The sequence below is a fragment of the Prionailurus bengalensis genome, chromosome D1 (genome assembly GCF_016509475.1).
Source record: "Prionailurus bengalensis isolate Pbe53 chromosome D1, Fcat_Pben_1.1_paternal_pri, whole genome shotgun sequence".
Taxonomy (NCBI): Eukaryota; Metazoa; Chordata; class Mammalia; order Carnivora; family Felidae; genus Prionailurus; species Prionailurus bengalensis.
Genome location: NC_057346.1, coordinates 14,419,161 through 14,446,929, shown reverse-complemented (window position 1 = coordinate 14,446,929; position 27,769 = coordinate 14,419,161).

Here is a 27,769-nt window from a genome sequence, read left to right as displayed (position 1 = left end):
ACGCCCTGCTGCCAAGCCCCAAGCCTGGGGGTCCTTGTCTCCCTTGCTTTCCTCTCAAGTTCAAATTTCTCTTCTTGACATAGACCTTTTGTGACCAGTTCAGCCAAAATAGCTCCTTTGGGTCCTCTGCAGGCGTTGTCCATTGCAGCACACGCTCCTTTCCTTTACAGCATTAACTTACTTTGCCGTGTTTGTTTACATGATGGTGCCCTTCCATCCTTCCACAATGCAGTTCCCCGGGAGCAGGGATCAGCTTTCATGTTCACTTCTGTGTACGCAGTAGGCACGCAGTAAATGCTCTGTAGAATGAGTGATGAATGACTTGTTTCCTTGTGTTGCCCCAGGGCTGATGTGGGCCTCAGAGGCATTGTTTCAGTGCAAAGACACTGTGACACAGAACAAATTGGCATCTGAGGGAGTGAGTTCCTTGTCCCTGGAAGCATTCCAGTAGAGCCCGAGTGAATGCTGTTAGCTTTCCACACCCACAGATTACCACCTAAGTGCCATGTTGTGGGACACAAGGGTCGTCAAGAACTGGTTATGTTTTTTTTTTTGTTTGTTTAAAAAAAATTTTTTTTTTAAAGTTTATTTATTTTTGAGACAGAGAGAGACAGAGCATGAACAGGGGAGGGACAGAGAGAGAGGGAGACACAGAATCGGAAACAGGCTTCAGGCTCTGAGCTGTCAGCACAGAGCCCGATGCGGGGCTCAAACTCACGGACTGTGAGATAATGACCTGAGCCAAAGTCAGACGCTTAACTGACCAAGCCACCCAGGCGCTCCGAACTGGTCATGTTTTTAAAAATCTATTTATTTTGAGAGAGAGAGGGGGAGAGTACAAGCAGGGGAGGGATAGAGAGAGGGAGAGAGAGAATCCCAAGCAGACCCTGCGCAGTGTGGAGCCCAATGCAGGGCTCCATTTCATGAACTGTGAGATCGTAACCTGAGCTGAAATCAAGAGTCAGTTGCTTACCCGAGCTACCCAGGTGCCCCAAGAACTGTTCACATTTTACCTCCCCAGCCTCACACCTCCTGTCTGCACATGTTGTTTTCATGGCCCAGAAGGCCCTTCCTTTCTTCCTTGATGGAAACTCATTCTCATCCTTGTAGCCTGCGCTTGAGTATTCCTGCTCTATGCAGTTGTCTTTGACTCTCCAGACAGAACCAAGTCTCTGATGCTTTGTCACTGCTCCTGGGGCCCTTCTGCATGGGCCTCCTAGCCTGACCCCTTTGGTGTGTTTGCTTTGCACCCCTGCAGTAGACCCAAACTTCTTGCAGACGAGGCTTATAGCTTGGCATCCCTAGGGCCCATAGTGGGAGGTCTGGCAGGAAAGTGAAAGGTGCAGGTTCAATAAATGTATCTTCTATTCTCTGCCCACTCCCTGCGGTCCCTCTGATTTTGTGGACACCAGAGGTTGGTCCTTTCTCATAACTCCTGGGCTCAGCTTGAGAGCCTCTGATGCCCCCAAGAGAAGACTGTAACCAGATGACTATCCAGACCCCGGGAGAGCCAGTGACAGGTGGGGTACCTTCCCCAAGCCTGGGTCACTGGGCAGAGGGACTTGAACTCAGGTCATCAAGGAAGCTCACAAAGCTCCTCCCTAATAGGGCCTGAATGGATTGTTCTGGGGAGACCCCGGGAAGAGACAACACTTTCTGAGAGGCCAGGGCTGGGTGAGGATGGGAAACTCGAGCTCCGGAGATCCCTCTCTCAGTGTGCATTCCACCAGAGATGCAGAGAGCATAGGAACAGTGGCAGAGGGCCAGGCCAGCCTGGGCTGGTCTGTGCTGAGCCTCCGCAGCAGCCTGGGCCACCTGAGGCAGGATGCCAGTCTCGGAGCAGGCTGGGCTTGTGGGTGTGCAGGGGCAGCAGAGAGCCCTGGGGAGGCACCAAGGGGCAACGCCTTGAACCTGAAGTTGGAAGCTCGGGGTCCATTCTGGCTGTACGGCTTCCTAAGCACACAGCCTAGGACCCATCCTAGCCTCGGCTTTCTCATCTGCAACGTGTTGTTGTGCATCGTCTCATTTAATCTTCACAGCATCTCTGTGCGGTAAGCACTCTTACATTTCCTATTTTACAGAGGAGGATACCGAGGCGTATGCCAAATAATTGGCACCTAGCCATGTTGTTAGGCAGTGCTGGGGTTCAAAGCTGTGCCCTGGCTAGCTGTGCAGCACAAGTCCTCAGCCACTATGTCACCCCGCCTTGCGGTTTCTGCCACACCTCGCTCCTAGGATGAGGGTGAACATCTGGCAGTGTGGGAGGCTCATGTGTGAGCAGATTCACGTGTAGGACCATGGCTGTGTGGCCTGGGCTCAGGGCAGCCCCTTTTCCCGGACACGGCTCCCTTCCCCCACTCGGCTCTCACTTGTCCACCCCTGGGGGGCAGGTGCAGGCTGGTGCCCTCTCTGCCTGCTTCGGCTGCTGCTAAACTTTACACTGGGCTCTGTCATTAGCCCAACAACAAGCTCCCTGTTTGACTAGCCCTGTCCAAATTTGCTCGGCGCGAGCAGGAGCCCATGGTAAGTAAACGGTTTTCTGTTGATATTTGAGCACTAATGAAGAGGCAGCGAGCGGGCCCATTAATAACTGAGGAGATGATTGTGTTTGCAGAAGGCCTGTATACAGCGTGTCCGCCTGCCCAGACAGGGCCCGCCTCCTTATTGATTTCCCAATAAGCTGCAGTGTTCTTGTTCTCAGCACAGGCGGGAGGCATACCCTGTGCGGTCCCAGGGTTGGATCTCCTGTGCCTGGGTGCTGCAACCCCACAGAGGCTCCTGGCCTGGCTCTCAGGTGAGGGTGGGGGCTTCATTCATTCCTCATTCATTCATTCACCATGCATGGATCAAGCATCTTTTATGCACAGCTCACTCTGCCAATAGTCAAGTGCCTACCCACACCTGGAAACAGAGCCTGCCCTTGACCTTACTGGAGGGCTTGGTCCCTGATCCCTTTGGACAGACATACGGGTAAAAGCTGATTCTCTGTGGACCTCTGATCATGCACCTTATCACCATATGCTGCCCACCCGAGCCCTCTACCCTCATCTTGAACTGACCAGTTGCCTGATCTGTGAGGGAAGATGTCCCTCTGGCTGGCCTTGGAGTGGTGTCTTTCCTCCACATGTTGTCCTTTAGCACTGAGATCCAACAGGCTCAGCTTGGGAATTTCTAGTTTCAGATAGGATAGTTAGTTATGAAGAAGGGCTATAGGGCATGGCTGGAGGCCTGCTCATCCTCACTGCTGGGAACCTTCCAGATTCTGACCTCTCCAGGGAGTTTCCAGGGCCAGGACTTGAAGAGGGTCTCTCTGTCCCCCAGCCTCCGCCTGCTTTGGGGCAATTTATGGCCTGTCTTGAAGTCGACAACAAGATGACCAAGGCAGTATCCTATCTGATGAGCTCAGTCTGGTAGATGAGGCTGACCTATAAACAAATACTTGGAGAAAAAAATTATACTATACTGAGAGCATATACTGAGGGCCATAGGAGCAGAAAGGAGGGTGCTAGAAGGCAAGGGGGACTTCTCAGAGGAGGTGACATTTAAGTAGTTTCCTTGAGGCTGGGGAGGGCTTAGAGAAGCCACAGTGACTGCTTCCGTGGGTGAGGAAGGAAAAGCATGGGGTCTGCCAGATCCAGATTTGTGTCCCCCGACCAGGATGGATTTTTGGTGGAAGGATTTTGTCGGGCAGGTCCTTGAGTTGGAATTGGGGTGTTGGGTTGGGCTTGGTGTGAGATGCCCCTGGAAAAACATCCTCCCGGACTGGGTGTTAGCGTCCACAGCTTTCCCCCCCATTAGAATACTCGTGAGAGAAGATGAAGTAAGGTGTGGGCGTGGGAGTCAGGCCGCTCACACTCTTCTCTTAGCCTGGCCATTAACTGGGAGAAGTTACTTCACCTCTTGGAGTCTTCGTTTCCTGCAATGTCAACCAGAGCAGATAATACATGCCTCCCCAAAAGGGGAGAATCGCTTGGGGTAAGAGAATAAAAAGTGCTGTAGAGAAAAGCAGCACAGTGCTGGGAGGCCTCAGTAAACCAAGAAACACAACCAAAGCCCCTGTGTTTAACTTGGTCCCTAGGTGGGGCACATATCTTATGCACTACACGTCATATCAGTCTTCTCTTGCTGTGGCCCAGCATTGAGGGGTGGTGGGTAGGTGTAAAGCCCATCAACAGACACCAACAAAAAAATGATACTGGCAGGATCCCAGGGCCAGACTATGATGCCCGGGATCAGGGATGTGAACCAGAAGGACTGAGGAGGATGCCCGAACTTGTCCTAAGGAAGCCAGCCTTGCACTGTGTCCCCTCTCCCAAGGACACAGAGACCCCTGGCAGGGCTGCTGGCTTGAGTGCTTTCTACCAGAGGGACCTGAGCGCCTGGTCAATGGGGGCAATTCAGAGTCCCCTTAGGGGTCTGGAAGAGTTCTGAGGAGTGAGATTCTAGCCTACTGGACCTGCTCCCTCAGCCTTTCATTCTGGTCCTGAACTGCCTCCCTTTTCCACTCTCATCTTTGCGATCCGCATGATCCTGGGGCCGCAGAGGGGCAGCCCATCTGCTGGCTGGGATCTCCAGATTAGTGGGTGTCTTTGACCAGGTTCTAACGGGGAGAGACGAGATACTGGCAATAGCGATCTCATTTCTGCCCCCCTCACTGCCACACTGCCGTGCACTACTTACTGTTGCTCACTGAGAGCTGGAAAGAATGAACCCCAGCTCCCCTGTCAACTCCTGGCAGGGTTAGTACAGCTGGCTGAAATGGCAGGTACCCCCATGTGCAGCCAAACCCCTGGGGTCCTGGCTGCCGATGTTGGACTGGATATTGGGATGAGTCAGCTCTGGCATCTCTGGTCCTAACCACCTTCTTCTGGAAACTGGAGAGGAGAGCTAGAATGAAGGGAAAGATCTGAGTCATGGCTGGAATCTTCACCCAGGTGGCACAGGGTGGCCAAGCTTGCATGTAGGCGACGGTGCTGCCTCTCACAGGGGAGCTGTTTGTGGACGCGGAACCATGAATTCTGCCGAGTCTTGCAGCTCTGGCTCACTGCCCTGGAACGAGCATATGGCCACACGGGAGGAATTGTTTCTCCCTCCCTCCGCATCTTGCTGGGTTCCCCTATATGGAGCCGCAGCTCCCTGGCGGCAGTCACAAGAGTTGCTTCTGTTCTTACTCTGTGCTTGCAGTCGCTTCCTGTCTCTACGTGAGTTGATGGGATGGGAAGAGGGGCCCACACCAGAGTGGCCTGGGCAACCTTCCTGTCTCTCCCCCCAGGGCTGCCCTGTCTGCAAGGCGCCTGCATTCCTCTTGTGCTTGTCGGGGTGGAGGCTGCCCTGGGGGGAAAGGACCTGCAGGTCTGAGTGCGAAGTCCAGTTCCAAGCAAAAGTATGAAGAGCCCAACTGTGGATGTAGATCCAAGCTTTGCTCGCCAACCCAGCCTTCCTGGCAATTAGCTGGTGAATCTTTCTGTCCCTGTGGAGGGGACTGCTATTTGAGCCAGGCAGCAGAGGAGGGACAAGCTGGACTGGGGGACAGAGCACCATGGGGGCAGAAGGTGGCATGGGCAAAGTGGCCCAGAGAAAGAGCATTAGCCGACAAGCCAGAAGGAGAGGATGGAGGCAGACTCTGGATGCCTCGGATGCCAAGCTGAAGACTTTGAACTTTCTCAGACAGATGTAGGGGTGGGGGGTGCGCACAAAGTTTATGTCAAGGCATTACAAATCCCAGAATTGTAGGGATCTGGAAACATGACTACAGATTTAGTGGGAAGAGCAAGGGAGAGTAGTAAGGTGTCACGAGGAACCCGAGGAACCTGAGGGTTTCAAATTCCATTGCGGGGGAGGTGTGGACGGCATGCTGAGAAGTGAGGAGCTGGGAAGGAAAGAGGAGGGGTTGTCTGGGGACAGAAGAACAAGGACGCCAGGAGAAAAGGTGTGGTGAGAGAGCAGGACTGGAGATACAGCCAATGAGGACACTTCCACATGCTCCTCGAGGGCAGAAAGAAGAGGCAGGAAGCAGCAAGCGGGAAATGCCCAGAAGGATGGGAGCCTCAGAAAGCAGAGAGTAGTCCTAGTGAAATCGAGGACTCGAGGTGCTTTGCATGGAGCAAGGGAGGGGGCACCCAGAATTGAACTTAAGCAGAAAGAGGTCCTTCCAAAGTGAGAAACGCCACTCAGAAGTCAGAGAGGATAAGGACCAAGGACAGCTCCTAGACGTGGTCATTGGGAGGTGGAGACAAAGGGTTAGTTTGACAGGGATGCACTCCAGCTCACTCCCCGCTAGACTGGGGTGAATTCACATTGCCTGGTAAATTCGCATCTGGTTCCCATGGTGAAGCTCAAGTTCCTTAAGGCGGGTTTGGATCTGTCATGTCCTGCATGTCTTGTGGCACTCCAGTCCAGCCGGGCATCTCCTTGTCTTTTCCATATCTTGCTACGCTTTTGCATAGTGTATTCCAGTGTCTGGAATAACCTCCTGCCTCTTCTCCCATTGATAACTCCTCCCCATTGTTAAAGACCCCACTTGTAGGTCACCTCTTCTAGAAAGCTTTCCAGGGTGTCCACTCTTTCCTTGGGCAGCATATTGTGGACTTTGTTAGTAGTTTACCCATGAAAATTCATGGACAGATTCTCATTTTGTTTGGGCACTCACCACTCTCCCCAGTGGCTTTAGGGGAAGCTGACTCCCTGTGAGTCTCAGGCCTCAGGGATGAGTCTCTTTTTGTTGTTGTTGTTTTTCATTCATTTTGAGGGAGATAGAGACAGCATGAGTGGGGGAGGGGCAGAGAGAGAGAGAGAGAGAGAGAATCCCAAGAAGGCTCTCCACTGCCAGCACAGAGCCCTATGCAGGGCTCAAACCCACAAAGCTGCGAGATCATGTCCTGAGCCGAAACTAAGAGTTAGACACTTAACTGACTGAGCCATCCAGGTACCCAGTACGATTGGTCTTAAATAAACCTAGTCTTTTTGTTAGTGACTGGTTCAGGTACATTGGGAATGTACCCCACATTTGGACCAATAAGACACACAAAAAGAAGTAGATGAAGGAGCTTCTGGAAAGTCTTCTTCTAGAAGAAAGCCACAGAAGAGAAAAGTCTCCCATTTCTTGTGTGCTGCACACTCTCAGATCTGGAAGGAGTGCCCTGAACTGCCTGGTCCTGTCACCAGACTAAAGATGAGACCAAGACCAGGGAGAGCACAGAGGACAGGCAGGGCAGAGGGAAGCCAGGTGCATAGTCGCACCATTGAGCCCTTGTGTGAGCCAGTTCTGGATCCTGCCTTAGCCCTCAACTTTATGCTGCAGAAAATAATAACCTTTCCTTATTATTTAAGTTATCTTGAATAAGGTTTTTTTGTGACTTGCAGCCCAAAATGTGCTAACAGATGCAGTTCCAATAGCACTTTTGGCCCCTCCATGATATCATATCGTGTTCCAGGCTGGGAGATTCTCACCAACAGGCTGCCGTAGTCATAGCTCTGTCCCTGTTCCTTAGCACTGTGCCTCAGAATACCAGTCCAGAGGTGGATTGAATAAGTGAATGGATGAACCCTAGGCCTATTGGACATACTCCTTAGGGTATCCTGCCTCAAAGTAGGCTTTATTTTCAGTTCCCTCCCTCCCCAAAAAAGTGCCAGCTCCGTCACAAGCATTCTGTCCCCACTCCCTTCTTGGTATGGTTGACATGGAACAGAATAAACTTAAGCTCTGGGTACTCGTCTGATGCCATGCCGTGGGCTGGTATCAGAGCAGCAGCCACAGATCAGGACTCCTGGCTTTGAGGCTGGCACTTAACTCTGTGCCAGGAACCATGCTAAGGATGTAGAGATAAGTGACAGACAGTCCCTTAGTCTCCAGACAAAGGAGGAAACACAGGTGTAGGATCTATATAATCACAACTGGTATGAACTGCTGCATACTTGGGGCACAACGTACACCCACAATTTAAAGTCTGGTTGCCCAAGTGCGCACCTTCCTGATTAGCAATTAGTCTGAGATCTCTTGAAGTTCCCCCAAGCTCCTTGAATTGTTCAGTAACCCTGGGGGCTTCCTTGTTCTGGAAAGGGTGGTGCCCCTCCAAGTGCCAGGCACGGAGAGAGCTGCAGCTGAGGGCCCAGCGCTACTGTGACTGACTGTGGCTTCTCATAGCTGATGAGAAGGGCCCACAGGCTCTTGTCCTCCAATCCTAAGGCCCCTGCCAGACCACAGTGGGGCTCCAAACTTGGTCTTCAAACCTTCAGCACCCACACAGTCAGCCATTGTTACCAAAAGTATAAACACTGCCCAAGGATCTCTGGGTCTGGAGGAACCACACACATGGTTGGCCCAGACCAGCCCTCTCCTGTGCACTTTTGGATCCTTGACTTGGGCCCTGGTCACTCACCGGGACACCCTCTTTCCTTAGGATAATTGTATTTTAGGGGTCTGGATTTTCCAGGCTGTTTGGTCCAGACACAGATCTCCCTGACCCATTCGGACTATTTCCAGTTTTGGGCTATTATGAATTGTGCTGCTGTGAACCTTCCTATACAAGCCTTTGTGTGGATATATGTTTTCTTTAGAAGGTTTTGAAGTTTAAATAGGAGCTGACTAGGTTGTTAAAGCCAGAGGGAAACATTCCTGGCTGGGTACACATGTGAAAAAGCTCAGAAGATCAAAGTGCCTGCTGTATGCAGGGTAGTAGTTCAGTCTTGTAGGGGAGGAGAAAAATCTCTTTTCCTCTTTCCATCTTGGGTTCATTTCCTGAGGCCCTGAAAATTAGAATGACAAAAGGAGACAGACTAACAAGAGAAAAACTGGGGCGCTTGGTTTCGTTTCAGGTCATGATCTCGTGGTTAGTTCAGGTCCTACATTGGGCTCTGTGCTGACAGTATGGAGCCTGCTTGGGATTCTGTCTCCTTCTCTCTCTGTTCCTCCCTCCCTCTCTCTTTCTCTCAAAAATAAATAAATAAACATTAAAAAAAAGAAAAACAGAGTTTATTAACACATGTGTCTTGCATTACACGAGAGAACTCAGTGATGAATAACTCAAATGGGTAGTTAGAACTTGGGCTTATATAGCATCTTAACAAAGAACAATAAATTTGTAGAGAAGTGACAAGACAAAAAAACAGGGGTTTAGGCTCTTACTGGTGGCAGGCTGTGGGAAGGTAAATAATGTGGGGGAAACTAATGGAATATAAGGTGGTTTTAGCAAGATTTCTTATGTAGATTACTCTGGTGCCTTCCTGCGCTGAAAAGAGTCTAGCGTTGTCATCAATGATTAACAGTCATCCTGCCCTTCCTGGTATAGAGGAGAACAAAAAGTTTGCCCTGTGTTGGCTTTTTAAAAATTGCCTTTAGTCCACGAGCATCTGGGTGGCTCAGTCGGTTAAGCATCCGACTTCGGCTCAGATCATGATCTCACAGTTCATGAGTGAGTTCAAGCCCCTTGTCGGCCTCTGTGCTGACAGCTCAGAGCCCGGAGCCTGCTTCAGATTCTGTGTCTCCCTCTCTCTGCCCCTCCCCTGATCATGCTCTGTGTGTCTCTATCTCTCAAAAACAAACATTAAAAAAATAATAAGAAAATAAATTGCTTTCAGTCTAAAACAATCCTTCTGCCAGAGTGGCATGTTTTGAGGTAGCATCCTCTGGACCCTTTCATATCTCAGGGGCTTGGGATAGAGAGGTAGCAGGGGCTGGACCACTAAGACACTGTGAATGGGGGAGAAGTGTGTTGAGTTGCATCTTAAAGGCTGTAAGGAAACTCAGAGCATTCTATAGGAATCAGCATATGGTCAGATGTGCTTTGTGGAAAGATCACAGGCTTGTAGCACAGAGAATGGGCCAGCTAGAAAGGTGTTATGACAGGTGAGAGATAAAAAAGTTCTAAACCTGGTCCTGGCTAGCGGTGGGGGTGGTTGGAGGGCGGATTGGATAGATTGAGGCTCTGTGTCTGCGTGTCCATGGGGAGGGCAGGATGTGGGGGCTGAGGGGGTAGCCTAGTGATTCAACCTTGCCTGCAGCCCCACAAACACCCCTTTCCCAGTGGGGAGGCAGCCCCCAGCTCTCTTCTCACGCACTCGTGTATGGCTCTCAAGGTTAGCACTATGGGGGTCAGCGCTGTCTAAATGTTGATTACAGAGACGGTGGGAGCTGCTCAGATTTCTAATTAAGATTAAAGAATGTACCTGGCTTATAAATGGTTCTCAGGAATGTATAATTTGATTAGCCTGTTTTCTCTGGGCGCTTTAATTTCTGGATTAGTGAACCTGGCCTCTGACGCCAGGTGGGGCCACTTGCTCACCACACACAAAGTTTGGGACCCTGCCGGCTATTAGGAAGGGAGGTAGGTAGTTGGGGCAAGAGGCAGAGCAGAGCAAGCCTTGGGCAGAGGGGCACTTCTTCTCTTTCTTCTCATCTTCCTCCCTCTCTGCTTCTGGACAAGAAGGACGAATGCCCAGCTCGGGATCAAAAAGTGCCCAAATGTTGACTATAAAATAAATGTGCTCGCTTGGACCTCATTTACATTCATTTATTTCTCTCCAAAGGTGCCTGAGGCTGGGCCCTCCCACTCCTGAATCCGGTTCCTCTTCCCTCCCCCTTCCCGTTTTGAGCCCGGACAGCTAATCCCCAGCAGGGCCCCCAGCAGGGCTGAGGTCTCTTTAGGGAGCATTGCCCCAGTGTCAGCCATAATCACCCGGCAGCTTTAGGGCCGTGTCAAAGGCCGCCTCTTTCCACTGGGTCCTGGGCACTGCCAGTGAGGGGCCAGGCCGACTGTAGGAATCTGGCGGGCAGGGGAAGTCATATCTCCCCTGCGGGAAGCATCCGAGGCTCCGGGGAAGTCACTCTTCCTTCACCCTCCTCATCTTCCTGCCCCAGGCTGCCTTATGACTTGTGACCCCTAGGCACTTTCCCTTCTGTGGGTCTCTTCCACCATTAAAAATAAGTAAATAACTCTATTTTGTGACCACGTTGATATAAAGACAAATAAATTGATATTATATGTTAAAATTCTTTCTCTGGAAGCTCATTTGTTTTGTTCTGATTTTAAAAGAAATTAAAACACTTCCGATGGGCCTCAGATAAGGCAGCTCCCCAAAGCTCCCAGATGGCAGCATACCTCCCACCCACTGACCTAGTGACAAGTGGCAGGACTTGGGGCTCTGGCAAACCAGGTCTGCTCCATCCAGCAGAGGTCCTCAGGGGAAGCCTGTGTTCGTTCTGCCCTCAGGCCATCCCTAGCCTCTCCCTAGCCCCTCTGCACCCTGCTTCTGAAACCCAAGACACTCCTGTAGATGGCACCAAAGCTTTCCCAGCCCCCAACCAGGCCTGCCCCGGATGGCTCTCCTTTCCTGGGCCTCATTGTTTTCTGTCTGTCTGCCTTGCTCTTGGACTTGCACATGACTGACCTCTGGGGGTCTTGGTGCAATGCTCAGCTCCTGGGGGGTAGGCCTTCTGAGAGTGGCTTAGGATGTCTGGGGGTGGGGAGTCTGTGGGGTGTTTAAAGAAGATTCCAGGGGCTCTCACCTAGACTTCTACATCAGACGGTCAGGTTGGAGTGGGGAATCTGCCCTGTAAGGGCCTCCTCAGGTCATTCCCTCCCCATGCACATGAATGTTGGAGGGCCCTGGTGTCAGGAAAGGGCATGAACTCTCCTTGCTCCTCCTTCCTTTTCCCAGGCCTCAGGCTGCTTGCTTCTGTTTCACCCCTGCACAGAATTCAACCAGTGTCGTCAACCACAGTGATAGGAATGATGGAGGAGGAAGGGAGAGGTGTAGTCCAATCGGTGCTTCGTGGAGTTTAGAGTCTTCTTTCCAAGAGGGTAGGGATTGCCCTCTATCTGCCACTCCCACCCCCACCCATACAAGAGGCTTGTCTTTTCAGGCTTGTGTGGAAGAGGTCTAGAGGCTCAGATCCATCCACCAGCTTCTGAAGTTAACAGGAAACATCTCTGACAAAAATGCTTATTGATAGAAAAATGCTCAGTTTTAGGAAAGCAGCATAAGAAACAGTGAAGGCAAGAATTGCATGCATTTTTTTTAGAAGATTTTATTTTTAAGGAATCTCTACACCCAATGTAGGGCTCATACTCACAACCCTGAGATTGAGAGTCACATGCTCTCCCGACTGAGCCAGCCAGGTCCCCCAGAATTGGATGCGTTTGAAGAAATGATTCTAGTTTCTCTAAGAAGGTGTGCTGGAAGGTAACTGCCCAGGATCTGGGGAGGGCACCCCTGGGCTCCTTCCTCAGCATGGCCACTAACCAGTTAGGGTGTGACCTAGACCAAATCCCTTGATGCCTCTGTGGCTCCTCAGGACCTACTAAAAAAACAATGTGTGTATCAGCATTTTGAAAATGATAGTGAACTCTGCACATCATTATTATTTTTCCAAGTATTTTGGTGGTTATTTTAAGGGGAACACTGTAGAAGAAACTGAGCCCTAGAGAAGTTTGGAGACTGGAGTTTGGCTCTGCCCCCAGCTGGCTGTGTGATATGGAGACCCTTCACTGGTCTGGTCCTTATAAGCATCATTCCATAAAGGGAGGAAGGACTGCATAATATTCTGGGTGGGTTTTAGGACTTCCTGGGGCAGTCTAACTCGGATTCCAAGAGTGGGTTCTGCCAGAATTTCTGCTTGGTGTATCCAGAACCCCCTTGAGTTCAGTTTGGGCTTCCCTGACCTCCGAACCCCTGGCCTGGCCTTATAGGAGGTGGAGATTGGGCAGCAGGATCTCTGGTCAAGGGGGGCATCGCTCTGGAGGCAGCCAGGGACAAATCCTGCAAGATTTGGGATGACAAATTGCTTAGGTCTCTGCAGCTTCAGTACTAGGAGGCCACCTTGTCCCATTCCTGGGCAGACTCCTATGCGTCCAAAACATAAGGCTCCTCCCTCAGCGATGCCTTCCTGGGATGGATATATCTGCAGTTAGTTGTGCCTTGTACCCCGCTCTTTTTCCTTCCCCCGTCTCTGTCCTTGCCTCCCGTCGTTGTCCAGAGGGCCTGGGAAAGGGATCGAGAACCAGGAGGGGTGGGGTGGAGTGTGGGGGGCGGGTGGGGCGTAAGGACTGGCGGTCTTCCCCGCGCTTGGGGTCTCCGAGTCCCTCCTGGCCGCTGCCGAGCAGGCTGGCAAGGGGGATGCTCTAGGCTTCCCGCGCTGTGTTCGGGGAAGCGTGTTGGGACGGGGCTAATGATAATTAACACTTGGGGCGCGTTTTGTCTTCGAAGTGCTTTACAAACACGACCTAATTAGTCCGCGGGGAGGAGCGGCGCCACCGAAACGCTTGCTTGCTTTATTATTCATTTCTATACCGGCTGGAGCACGCAGCTTGGCTCGAGTGTTGGCGCAACACTCGATGCATTGGCTAACACGCTTGGCCTCCCAGACCCTTCCCCCAGACCCAGACCCAGCTCTTAGGGTGGGGTGGGGGGGGGCGCCGCAAGGCCAAGTGCGACTCCGCCCAGTTCAGCCTCTTTTCACGCATCTCATTTAATATCTGCCGCACTCTGGAAAAATTTGTAGGCTCTGGGGCTCAGGAGGTTAAGCGACTTGCCCAAGACCACACAGCCTATAGCGAGGCACTGAAACTCAAACCCAGCCCCGGAATCTCAAAGCTCCAGGTCTTCTCCACCTCCCAGGGCGCCTCAAGGGCCCAGCGCAGCTAGGTTCTGGGCATCCCGCGGGGGATCGCAGCCTCTGGGCGCAGTGGCGAAGGCGGGCGAAGGCTGGTGGCTGGCGGCGGTGCGCGCGCGCTTCCCGGGCCGGCCGAAACTGTTGCCAGAGCGAAGCTCCTTGCTACACCTGAGCGGGGGACAGATGTGCATCAATATTTATTCGGAACTCCCAGGAAACCTGGATGAAGTGTAATTATCTCAGCTCAATCAGCTCGGATTAGCATAACATCAAGTCACCCAGCAGACGAAGGGTTTGATTTCGGGGATCAAAGCGCCGCGCTGTAGCCGCTGATTAATCGGGGAGAAGAGAGCGGAGAGAAGAAAGCTGTGCGGGCTCCGCGAGTCGCAGCTGCACCGCTTTGATGCGCGGATTGTGCCAAGTTAACTTTCCCGACTTTCCCGGCCGGCTCGGCACTCGCCCCTGCCGCTTCCCAGACCCGTTTCGCCCGCCGGGGCTCCGGGCTTCAGCGCCACCTCTCGGGCAGCAGGTCATGAGCTCCAACGCCAACCGCGACCCCTGCCCACCCTGAGGCGTGCTGTGAAGCGAGGTGCTTATCCGTGGATTTTCTGCTAGGAGGTGCAGGGCGCTACCGCGCTCTTTCCGCGGGGACTCTGGCCGGACTCGTGCAACGACCGCCACGTTCTCTTCGGGGAGCGCAGCACTGAACATTCTTCCGGCTGAGTGTCGGAGGGAAATGCCAGCCTTCAAGGCCTTCCCAGGCCGGCCCCAGCCAACCTTTCCCGCCCCACCTGCCAGGTGTCCACCCGCCACATAAAAAGTGCTCAGATTTTTAAAAAAATTTTTTTAACGTTTATTTATTTTTGAGAGAGAGAGCATGAACGGGGGAGGGGCAGAGAGAGAGGGAGACACAGAATCCGAAACAGGCTCCAGGCTCTGAGCTGTCAGCACAGAGCCCGTCGCGGGGCTCGAACTCACAGACCGTGAGATCATGACCTGAGCCAAAGACGGCTGCTTAACCGACCGAGCCACCCAGGCGCCCCAAAAAGTGCTCAGATTTTCTTAATTCGCCCCATTTTCTTGATGCTGTACCTTTGCACAATCTATTTCCCTTACCCGGATACCCTTCTGCCCCCTTTTTCCCTAACAGATTCTGACATCTTGAACACTCAGCCCAAACGCATCTTGCCTGACGCTTCCAGTCACTTCCTGAGTGAGGGCAGCCTCTGAGGTGGTGCAGTGGCATTGTGCCGTCACCACTATCTGGGGTGGCTCTCCTTCCCCGCCCACTGCCTCACTGCTTGGCACGGAGCGCCGGAAAGGCCTGGAGAAAACCATTTTCTGGAGGACAGGATGCACAGCAGGGTTAGATTTCACCGATAATCTGTATCTCTAGCCTGCCAACTTCAAGACTCCCCCTTCTAATTTGCACTGTCTCCCCTTCTCCCCCATCAGCGGTGCTGAGGGCAGGAACTCTGTCATGCCCATGTTTGTGTCCTGTAGGATACAGTCCTTGGCCCCAGACAGATGTGTTTTTTACTCTTGCCCTTTGCCAGTTCTGTTGACGTAACCAAGTCACTTGACCTCCTGGCGAACTCAGACTGCCTGGCAGCAGAGGTCTTTGTGACCATGATGTTCTGTGTTCTGTGGTCTTCCTTCGTAAATCCTGTTCAGTGAAGCCACTCTCAGGGGCCAGTGGCCCAGTGGGTGTCAGAGAATCTTAGAATCTTAAGTTTGAAGGGAAGCTCACAGACCCCTTCTTCATCCTCTTGACAACCAGCCTACATCCTTTACTAGAGAGAATGGGGGAGTGGAACAGGGGTCCTGAGGGTCTGCCCTCGACTCACATGAGAGCTTGCTCAGCATGGTGGGGGCAGGGAAACTGGAGGACCCAAACGACTACTCTTCGAGGCTCTCTCTGGCTGATAGGATGAAGGCATCTGCCATGGCATCATCCAGAATGTCTGGGCACCAGGATTCTTCCCACTGGAAGCACCTGGAGAGCAGGGGAGACCCAGAGGGTCCCAAAGCTGACACATGTGTGTATGCATTGGGGTCCTTCTCTGGAGTCTATACTCCTTGAGGGCAGGGACTGTCTCTGAGTTATTTCCCACTGTGCCCTAGAATCAAATCTCGGTTCCTGGCACATAGGGACTCAACAAGTAGATGTAGAATAAATTAAAGAAGAAATGAACGAAAAAGGGAGGCAGGAAAGAAAGAAGGAAGGGAAGAAGGAGGGGAGGGTTAAAAGATTACCTGTCCTGGCAGGGGGCCTGAGTCTTGAGAGTGGGTGGGCATGTGCCCAACACGCTGGCAGAAAGATGATTTATCTCCATTTCAAATCTCTGCCATGCAACATCGTGGATTTTTCTCTCCCCTTTAATTAAGAACTAAATATAGATCTTAATTAAGACACTGATGAATTTAATTTAGAGTGGCATTAGGGCCTTCACTTGCAGAGCTCGGTGCCGTGTTTGTATAATGTGGGATATGCGCTAAATGAGTGCTTGCTTGTTACCACCATAAATAATTCCCTTGCAAATCCCTTTTGAAGCGTTGCTAACACTAATCTGCCCCCATGTAGAGGATGCTCTTGGACGCCCACTGCCTAGCCCCCTCTTTGTTTGTCTACCTCACAAGAAGGTCCCATCTCGTCCCCCCTGCTCTGACCAAGCTGGAATCCTCCCCTTTCCCCACTTCGGCTGCCTTGCTCACTTCTGTCTTTGTTCACACAAGTCCCTCTGCTGGGAACGCCTTGTCCTCAGTTCTCCCTCCCAGTCTGTCAGGAGAACTCCTCCCCTCCCGTCAAGTTCAGCACAAGTGTGTGGGGTCGATGAAGCCCTTTCTGCTCTGTCTCTCCTTCTCCTGATCTCTAAGCACATGAGCTGTGAGCTCCAAACTCCCAGAGGGTCCTGTTGATTCCAACACTGGTTCAGCCACATGCTGTTATCATTTCATCACTTGTGTTACCTCCGTCGCCCCAACCGGGTTTGTGAGTGACAAGCATGGGGCCTGTGCACAGTAGGAGGAAGTCGTGACTGTGGTTTTCATCCATGGAGCTCAAGCAGCTAACGCTCCCATCTCAATCCTGGACACCAGGCACAGTGCTGGGACCTGGGAGACGCTCACAATTTCTGCAGTGCATCAGGGCACAGCAAGGGCCGGCAAGTCCGCTTGTGTTGTGTGGACGGGGAGAGCATCACCTGGGCCCATTTCATTCATTGTTCAGGCTCTGGTCTGATGCCAAGAGGGTCAACATGGTGATTTAGAGCTGTGCCCTGGAGTCTGGCAGTCTGATCTAGGCTCTGTTACTTTATCTGTACATTAGGGTTGTCATGAGGCTAAGTGAAATGTTGCTTTCAGTGCCGTGGATGACGCATAGTAAGTGCCCAGGAAAGGGTAGTGGTGTGGATGACGGTGTTTGGTTGACACGCTAACTTAGTTGGAGATTGGGCAACTTGCACTCAAATGAAGGAGCAGAACATATCATTCATACTTGGTATACAGGGAAATTGGGGTACAGGGAGTGACTGGGATACATGGAGTTCCTGCCTCTTCCGGAACTCTGTGCTTTTTGTCCACGTTGCCTGTGGCCCTGGGCTCTTCCCTGTGACATGAAGGAACGGGATAGAGCGATTTCACACAGTCCGCACCCCCACCCCCGCCTTGTTGTGTTGGGTGACTTAGCCCCCTGGCTTCTCCTCTCTCTCTCTCTCCTTCGCGTTGGTGCAATTGCATCGCAAGTGTCTAGAGAGTGGGGACTTTGATTTTCAAGCATGCGCCCTGCAGTGCCAGGCACACTGCTCTTTCATGTGGCAAGTGGTAGCTCTCTGTGATTTGAAGCACTGAATAATTTCCCCGAGCCTACTATCCTGCTCCGGGACAGCTCTTCTGGGCTCTGAACAAAAAAAGGTTTGCCTTTTGAAATTTGTGGCTTCAGTTCCCTTCTTTCTCTCATTGCTAGCACAGATTGAACACAATCAGTGTGTGTCTAGACCCGCATTTCTCAACCTCACTACTACTACTGACATTTTGGGCCAGATTATTCTTTGTGGTGGTGGTGGCGGGGGTGCTGTCCTGTGCGCTGTAGGGTGTTTAACAGCAGCCCTGATCTCTACCCAATGACACCAGTAGCAAGTCCTCTCTCCCAGTTGTGACAACCCAGATGTCTCCAGACATTGCCAAATGTTCCCTGGGGGGCAAATTGTCCCCAACCCATAGCTTTATCCTAAGCACAGGCCATATGCATTATCTTATTTACCTACTTGCCAAACTTGTCATATAGATACTATCGTAATTCTCGCTGTACAGATGAAGAAACAGACTGAGTAGGGATTCTGGAATCAGGCACAGTGTCAGTTGGAAGCTGGGCACACTCATTAATCTTTAGCCTGAGTTTCTCACCTATAACATGTAGACAATCATACTTTGCTCTCAGTGTTATTGTCAAGTTCTTAGCACAGTGCTTGACATCTGGTAAGTGTTCAATAGGCGTTACCAAATATTCTCTTGTAGATGCACATCCGGAATCAACAAATATTTTTAATGCCTACTATGTGCCAGCACTAGTAACAATATTTATTGAATAGTCATTATATGGAGACACTGTTTAAATGTATTAGCTCATTTGACCCTCATAGCAATCCTCCATGGTAAGTGTTATTCTTACGACGAACAGAAGCACAGAGAGTTAAGCAACTGGCTAGTAACGTGTGAGGCGGAGGTTCGAACCCAAGACAGTGTTGCTCCAGAGCCCATGCTCTTTATTACCGCACCATGCGGTGGCACCAAGTTCTCAACGGCAACGTCCGTGTTCATTTTGCTTATGAGCTCCATCTCCAGAGACACTAGATCCGCAGCGTCCAGTTTGGTAGCCATCAGCCATGTGTGGCTATTTAAATTGAAATGAGTTAAAATGGGGGCACCTGGGTGGCTGACTTTTGGTTTCAGCTCAGGTCACGATCTCACGGTTTGTGAGTTTGAGCCCCGCATTGGATTCTGCACTGAGGGTGTGCAGCCTGCTTGTGACTCTCTCTCATTCTCTCTCTGCCCCTTCCTCAAAATAAATAAACTTTAAAAAAATCTTATTTAAAAAAGATAAAAATATAAAATGAATTAAAATGTAAAATTTAGGGGCTCCTGGGTGGCTCAGTCAGTTGAGCATCTGACTTTGGCCCAGGTCAAGGTCTTGCGGTTCATGGGTTCAAGCCCCACATCAGGCTCTGTGCTGACAGCTCAGAGCCTGGAGCCCGCCTCAGATTCTGTGTCTCCTTCTCTCTCTTCCCCTCCCCCTTTCATGCTCTGTTTCTCAAAAATAAATAAATGTAAAAAAATTTTTTTAATGTAAAATTTAGTTTCTCAGTCATACTAGCCACATTTCAAGTGCTCAGTGCTCCCCCGCGCCCCACCCTGTATTTAGTAGCTAGGGCATCCCAGATATTGAACACCCACATCATCACAGACAGCTGTATTGGACAGCACTATTCTAGGACTGTGGAAATGAATTGCTTTAAGAGTTTTTTAGTGTCCCTTTAGATAATTGGTGTCGATTAACTATTCTGTTTCCAGAATTGTACAGCCACCAGAGTAATTTGTTCGCTTTTTATTTTAATGGTGAGGTAGGGGGGAGGGGCAGAGAGAGAGGGAGAGAGAGAATCCTGAGCAGGCTCTGCGCTGACAGCAGTGAGCCCGATACAGGGTTCGAACTCATGAACTGTGAGATCATGACCAGAGCTGAAGTCGCACACTCAACCAACTGAGCCACGCAGGCGTCCCAGTATTCTGTTCACTTAATGTTGATGAAGTCCCTACTGTGTGTCTGGAACAGTATTTGGGACTGAAAAATGGAAAGATAAATAAATAAATATGGTCCCTGCTGATAAGTGTAGTTTGTAATAGCATTAGGTTGTTAACATGCAGAGCTCAGTGCAGTGCTTGTGTTATGTATCTAGGAGCTAAATGAACCTGAGAGGGGCTTGCTTTGTTTAAGAGCCAAATATCATGGAGCAGGTGCAGGGGCAAATAACTCAGAGTTGGGTTAGTGGTTTCCTAGATGAGGGACCTGGGGACCTTCCTTGAAGGACACTTGGTCATTCCTTAGGCCGAGACTGGTCAGTGTTCTCTGGGTCTTGGAGATGCTCAAACTCCCTTTGGCTGCAATTTCTGCTGTTGAAACTTGCAGCGAAGAGGGTCTAGCTATTAGGGCAGATTGGTATTATTTAAAGGAGATTTTGTCAATTGGTAAAGAAGTTACATTCCGGGTGAATCCATAGTTGAGCATGATGAGTGGGTTCGGAAGAGAAGAGACAGAAAATATTAGGGTGTCACCTCTCCTTGCACCTCTGGAGATCCAGTGTCCTTCTTTACTGATTGTGAGCTGAGCCTGTCTCCCACCTCCCTGGAGCTCTCAACCTCCAATCCCCACTATGTCAGCTGACCCTGACCAATTGCCCATCTTCCTGCTCCCATTCAACACTCCCCTAGCTCAGAAATTGCCTGGTGATATTGGGAACAATGAGGCCTGACTCTGTTAGTTCAGAGCAAAATGCTTTTTTTTTTTTTTTTAAGGGTATTGCATTCCTGGTGATGTATGGATAAGTCAGGAGAGCAGAAGGAAAGTAGGGACAGGAGGAGAAGGTGAGGAGTTGGGACTCCAGAGAGGCTAGAGCCTAGAGGGACAGGAAGGTGGCTGCTACTGCTGGTACATGGGCTCATGGTCCTGCAGGGCCAGGCCCTGGCTCAGTCCCACCGGAGGAGAAACCCTGGGTGCTTGGCAGGGAGGGGAGAAGCCATCAGGGATGCCAGTGAGCGAGGGTCTGTGGAGAGCTTATCATTCTTGGGGACAAGAGAGGAATTAAATTTGGTTTCATTTCATCCTTGCTGTCTTAGACAAGAGTGAGGCAGTGAGAGGGGCTTGAGGGAGAAGGTCCACTTGGGGTCACACTGGGGCCCAGAACCTGCAATGGTCATACAGCAGATGAGTGGCTCCATCACTAGAACTGAGGATGTGAGTGTATGTGCGTGTGCGTGTGCGTGTGTGTGTGTGTCAGTTTTTCATTCCTTTAGCTGCCTAGTGGTGTTCCCTGATGTGCACGTAACTATCACAGGTGGTTTAACCATTCACCCCCTTTGGGTTGTTTCCACTTTGGCTATTATTATTTTGTAATTAATAGACAATTTTTTAGATCAGTTTTAGGTTTACAGAGAGATTGAGTTGAAAATACAGACAGTTCCCATATATCTCCTCCACCCTCCCCCTCACACTTGTATTATTAACATCCTGCATTAGTGTGGCACATTGGTTACAGTTGAACCTGTATAGATATGTAATTATTTTTATTTTACTTATTAAAAAATTATTTTTTTATGTTTATTTGTATTTTTGAGAGAGAGAGAGAGAAAGAGACAGAGCATGAGTGGGGTAGGGACAGAGAGAGAAGGAGGCACAGAATCTGAAGCATGCTCTGGGCTCTGAGCTTTCAGCACAGAGCCCAGTGTGGGACTTGAACTTATGGACCACGAGATTATGACCCAACCTGAAGTTGGAGGCTTAACTGGCTGGGCCACCCAGGCACCCCAATTTTATTTTTTTAACCTTTATTTTTATTTTTGAGAGAGCATGAGCTGGAGAGGGGCAGAGAGAGAGAGGGAGACACAGAATCCAAAGCAGGCTGTACGCTCTGAGCTGTTAGGACAGAGCCCGATGTGAGGTTCAAACCCACAAATCGTGAGATCATGACCCGAGCCAAAGTTGGCCACTTAACTGACTGAGCCACCCAGGCACCCCTTGATACATTATTATTAATGAAAGTTCATAGTTTACGTTAGAGTTTATTCTTGACTTTGTACATTCTGTGGGTTTTGACAAATGTATGATGTTGTGCATCTATCATTATAGTATTACACACAGTAATTTCACTGCCCTAAAAATCCCCTGTGTTCCACCTACTTATTCCTCCCTCCCCCTGGCACGCACTGATCTTTTTACAATCTCCACAGTTATTTCCATGGCTTTTTTTTTTAATCTTCTTTTTGGAATTTTCTAGAAGTCTGCCCCGTTGGATCTCTAGACTCGACCATGCCTAGCCATAGAGCCTTTTTGGTACTCAGGCACCATAGGATGCTGGTTCAGGAGTGTGTGAGCAGCCTGCACATGAATTTGAATTGCTTTCTTTTAAAGCCCAGCTATTGCTGGAACTGGCTGATCTAGCCCCAGTCCATTGGTTGAGCTGTGGCCTCAAGAGGGCTTGGAGCTCCAGGCCCCGTTTGGGGGTGAGGGAGAGCAGGGCAGGGGAGGGAGTGGCTTCATCAACTGAGAGTTCAGCTCTGGGGTCTTTTCCAGCCCCGAGGCCCTTGGAGACCCCAAGCATTCAGCTCCCTTACAACTGAGCTTAGAAGCCAGCTGCCTGGGCCTTCTCCCTCCCAGTGCCGCTGGCTCAGCCTGGGGCTGCCTCCTGGCTTGTGGGCTCCCCCACTAGGTCCCACTTTCATTTATAAACAGACAGTAAAATAAGCAATTGATTTTTGGATATTACATAAGCTGAGTGAGGGAAAGTTTAATAAGGAAAAGAGCAGAGGGAGGGGTCTGAATATCTTAAACTGAAAACTACAAAAAGCCTACCATTTCCAACCTAAACTGAAACAGCTTCAAACCTTCTATGATCAGAGAGAGTGCAGGTGGCCCCAGGCCCTTAAGAGAAGGCTGGCCCAGCCAACCAGGCCTCTGCCATGTCCCCCTGGAGGCTAAGCTAGGCAAGTCTTTTCTCTTTCCTCCCATTACACCTCCCGGGGTCACTCCTTATGTTCTCCAGGCCATTCTGTACTTCCACAGTGTTTCATGTGGTTCCCAAACTACTTTGAGGCAGGCTGGGACTTCAGGCAGGGGACACACAGGATGTGAGGGTGGGAAGAGACCACAGTGACTGAAGTCAGTGCCTCTCATTGTACAGATAAAGGACCCCAGGTTGAGATGGTGCTGTTAGCATATAACAAGGACCGTAGCTCAGAGGTCCCAGTGCCCAGCCAGGGCCCATGTCGTCGTCAGGTGAGATGATTAATGCGTAGTGCTTTGCAGGGAGCCAACGATCAATACTGTTGTCAATACTATTGATGTTATATACACTCTTCATGAGGAAACTGGGCTTTGGCAAAGTGGCTCTCCCTTGCCCAGGCCTCTGGATTCCTGGTTTGCTGTTCTTGACTGTTCCATGTTTCCTTTATGGTCCTGCTCATCTAACTCATTTCAGGTTGGGTGGGCTATCCAGACCACGTTATTGATCGTGTGTGTGTGTGTGTGTGTGTGTGTGTAGGGTGGGGCAGTAATGGTATGGAAGGGTAGCTAACATTTGGCAGGAGGAGGGTGGAGGGTTAGTAAGGGTCTTGTAGTAAGGCCTCCCAAGCTAGGCAGATTCTCCTTTAGAACATATGTCCCTGAGAAGTCATGTGGGCACTAGTATAGCCTCTGTGCCCCCTTCTCTTAGACTGTCTCAGCTCTAGAGTCCAAAGAATGCTGGTGGACAGGCTATGAATCCCATGTCCTCCTCAAACCCCGAGTCCCATGAATGGGATCCCCAGAGACTGTAAAGGCTAGATGGGTGACCCTCCTTTTATGGTCTGTTGCTGGCCTGCTTTGAGGTCCTTGCTTGGGTTGGGTTTTAGAGCCAGCAACTGAAAGGTACCCCCTCCTGCTGGCCGGAGCCAGGGGGATATTCATCCTGCATCTGGTGGTGGTATGCTTTACATAGTAGCTAAATCCTTCCCTGGAGTCTTGGGTTCTCTTTAAGAAAAGATTTGGAAGTGTGAGAAAGCACGAAAGTCTTGGTGACCTTTCACTGGGTTGTGGAGATGGCAGGATGGCTCTTGTCCCGGCTGTTTGCACCCACATAGGACGATAAACAAGTGCTCAGTGATGCTCTGTGATGAGAAGTGGAGCCTGATTAAACACCCCAAGGGAGAGGGGCACGGACTGGCCTGAGCTCAGAGGCTGGGGTTGCTGGAAAGGCCCAGGCGAGGGTGTCAGCCTTTGCTCCATGGAAGACTCCAGATCTCTAGGCCCTGCACAAAGTCTTGGCCAGGTTGGGTTCTGGCCAGTCTAGAGCTCATCCCATCCTCCACGCTAAAGCTGGTGCACTTCCCAGGAACTATAGCAGGGAGTGCAGGGAAGAAAGGCAGGCCTGGGGCTGGGTTTTAAAAAGCAACCTGGGGGTGCCTGGAGGGCTCAGTCAGTTAAGCGGCTGACTTCCGCTCAGGTCATGATCTCACTGGTTCGTGAGTTTGAGCCCTGTGTCGGGCTGTGTGCTGACAGCTCGGAGCCTGGAGCCTGCTTCGGATTCTATGTCTCCCTCTCTCTCTGCCCCTCCCCCATTCACACATTCTCTCTCAAAAATAAATAAACATTTTAAAAAATTAAGAAAAAAAAAAGCAACCTCGTTGTAGGAGTCAATGAAAAAGCCATACTTTTGAGAGCTTGTCTGTTCCCTTACCAGATCCTAATTTTCTGAGTGCTCAACAGGGATCCTCAGATTTTTATAAAGAAACCTACACTTTGGAGCCTGTGAGGGGCAGCTCTCCCTGACTTCCTTCCTTCCCTCCCTCTCTGCCTCCGGTGGTCTCACGGGTAGACTTTTCCTTTGAGGTCCCCTTTCCTTGTTTCTGAAATGGGGCTTTGTGGAGGGGAAAGACCAAAAGCAACTTCACCATACAAACAGGCACAGGGACAGGAGAGAGGAAACCATCCCTTCTGGGTGCCCCCCACCACTTTGTTCTCTGTCTGAGGCATTGGGGGGGGCCTTCCTGTTAACACTCCCCTGCTAGTTGGGGGCCATGCTGGCTCCCGCTCCTTTGGCTGGCCTAGGGATCCAGGCCGAGACTCAGGGAAGCCGCAGATGTGTATAGAAGATTCCAGGTTTGATCCTGGGTGGGGTGGGTAGGTCAAAACTGTCTGGGAGATGGATCCAGAATAGGCAAAGGGATAAGAAATATTTAGGACCAGGCAATTTGACCCTGTATCTCTCTCTCTTCCTCCAACCCTTGCATTTATTCAAGTAATTGAAGGCTAACTTGTTGCTTGGTGTACCCTCGAAGGGAAATGTGGGAAAAGAGGAACCTGCAGCTGGAGAGGGGAGGAGCAGAGCAACGTCACCTTCCCGCATATACATCACAGGCCCGTGAAAGAGGGTGAGAGAGACCCCTGCCCTCCCCGCCCACCTCCCACACAACCAAAGCAGCACCGGGGCACCACTGCTGGCTTTATATTTAGCAGGTATCTCGGCACCACTTCAGGAGGGGTCTTTCTCCTTCTGCCCAGGGGTGGTCCAGGCTTCTGTGCCGCCTTCAGCCCAAAGCTCATTGTCAGCTGACCCGAGGGCTGTTACAAAGCTGTCAAGTCTCCCCACTTGGCTGCTTGTAAAGAGCGCCCCCCTGGATCAAATCCCAGCTCCGTCTGGTTGTGGCTCCCCAGGGTGGGGGTGAAAGCCCCCATGGAGTAACCCCAGGGGAGGGCCGCGAGAGGACGCGGTCCTAGAGCATAAAGTGTGAGGACGCCCCCAGACCCAGGCTTGAGTTTTGTCCACATCCTGAACCGCAGCCTGGCGCATCTGCATTCTGTGTGTACCCTGGGAGATGAAAGAGCACGCACACTGCCAGCCCTCTGGCCCCTGGGCCTCTGAACTGAGGAAATGGCTGAATAATGAATGAGACCGGAGCACATCAGAGCGGTGGCCCTGGGGACAGTGCGGGCAGAAGGAGGGGCACGGACAGGTGGGGGGTGGCCTGGCACAGGAAGAGACGCCAGGAGGCTTGATGAGGGCCGTGGCCGCGGGTGTGGCCGTGGCCGTGGCTTCCGCTACAGGTCAGAGCTTTTGACTCACACAGAGGAAAGTGGCCACAAGAGCTTGTATGTGGATCGTGTTGAGGACCCTGGGCCTGTCACACATCTTACCTCCTGGTGCTGTCCCTGATGTCCCCCAGCCTTGAACCTCCTAGCAAAGAGTTTGGACTTTGTGGAGCTGTGGACTTGTGGACTTTGTGGAGCTGATTCAGCTCCTTTTTGAGATGAAGACCGCAGCACAGGAGATGTCTGAGGGGACATTTAGAGAGGGGCCAGATTCGCCAGGAGAGTGGTTGTAGGACACGTGACTCCTGGCAGGTGCTGGATAAGGGCAACTTGCATGGAAGTCCCAGAAGGGACCAAGGGTCCTCAGGGGCATCCCTGCCAGATTCTTGATTGCTTCTGGTGATGAGACCCTCTCTTCTCTTGAGGCTGCGCCTTTCATTCAGCAGTTCAGTTTCGCAGGCATCCAAGTGTGTGACCTGGGAGTCCCCTGCCCCTCATTTTCCCTGTCAACTCAGTACTGTCCTTACACTTTCTGCACAGCCTAGAAGGGGCAGCAGTGTCCAAAACGCAGCCTGCAGAAATAAGGGGGCACACCTTTGTTGGGCACTTGCCGTGTGTCTGACCCTTTTTCTCGTTGAGCCCACATGCCAGTTCAGATATGTGAGTATGGGCATCTCCCCTTTAAAGAGAAATGACTGAGGGACAGAGACACTGAGTAACTGGGCTCAAATTATACCACCAGTAATTAATGGGTGAGTTGGGGTCTGAACGTATGTGGTTGTGCTGGGCTTGGAACTGGAGGGGCTTCTGGTCCTTTTGTTGGCTTTTCAGGGCCTTCCTGCCAGGTAGCTTGGCAGGTGCTGCCCACTGCCCAGTCCCCCAGCTGTCTTAAGCCCACTTGGCATAAAGCAACTCCTAGGGCATGGGTTGGGCCAGGGAACCTGCCTGGTCCTGGATCTCATTCCCGGGAATTCCCTCCACCCCCACTTCTTTGCAAAGTCTGGTGGAAACAGGTGGATGTCCCATATTTGTCAAGTGGGCAGGACCCACCTAATAGCCCTTGTCCCTGGTCTTGCTGCAGGGGCGTTTTGCCTAGGCTTTCTCTCTCTGCCAACAGAGCCCCCAAAGCATGCAGGGGACCCTCCTCTCAGCTCAGAGCAGTTGGCCTATGCTCACCCTTTCACCCCATCTTTCAGGCGGGAGACAGCCTCTCTGGTCTCTGATTGCCCAGGGGCCTTCCTCTCCCTCAGGTCCTCCTCTGTACTGGGTCCTTCCAGGCCTGCCCTGGCTGTTTGCCACAAATATCGGCCCCAGTCGGAGCCCAGCCGAAGCCTCTTTGCTTCAGGACAAAGCTGGGCATGGTGCCTCCCAGTGCCCCCAGCTTCTGCATACCTGACTTGGAGAGCTGGATTCAGGAGCCCCAGCTCTGGTCTTGGGAAAGAGGGTTCGGCAGAGCAGTTTTCGGCTTTGGTGGGAGCCAGCTGGGATCACCAGACAGCTGGGAATGTCTTAGAACGTTCTTTGTACATACGACATACCCAGGCCAGGAGGTGGGGGAGGCAGGGAGCAGACAGCCAGGCACTCTGCCTCCTTGGGCGGTGGGGCTGGCTCTGAACTGGCCTCAACAGACTGGACAGAGGCAGGACCACGTGGGTGCAAGCCTCCATGCCTGGAGATTCCCTCAACCCAAGTGCCTGTGTCACTACACCTCACAACAAATTTCACTGTCGTTCATGTTTTATTAGTATAAGTGCCTTAAAAGCAGATCAGAGATTCAACTAATTTGCTCATTAGTAAAAGGAAATTAGCCATTTGAGATCTGTTCTAATAAAATTAGCTTGGTGACAAACGCTTTGTTGCCATGTTTATTAGATTACCATACTTCCTGCATTTTAAAGGCCAGAGCAGTCCTCTGCAACTCTTCAGGGTATTCTCAGAGCTCCTCTCTGCCTTGTTTTTGTTCTTCCTTTCAGGCCTGTGGAGAATATTTTTTCCCCCTTTCAAGGCTAATTGGGAAGGCCTGACCCAAATCTATGTTCTATTCACACATCCCACAAGCCCTCACTTGGAGCTTGAGGTCTCTCTCCCAGCCCCTCTGCTGCTTCTTCCCAGTCTCTTGGCTTGGCCCTGTCCCACCCAGGCCCCCACATGCCTGGCCCCTTAAGTTTCTATGTTGCTCTTCCTCAAATGGAGCCAGCATCTCTGTCACCCATTCCCCACCGAATTCAGCCGCAGGCTGGCCGCAAAAGCAGTGCTCGCCCTCACCAATGCCCCCCACCCCTCGCCAAACTCATTCCCCAGACTGCCAGGTGGGCCTTTTCACCGTG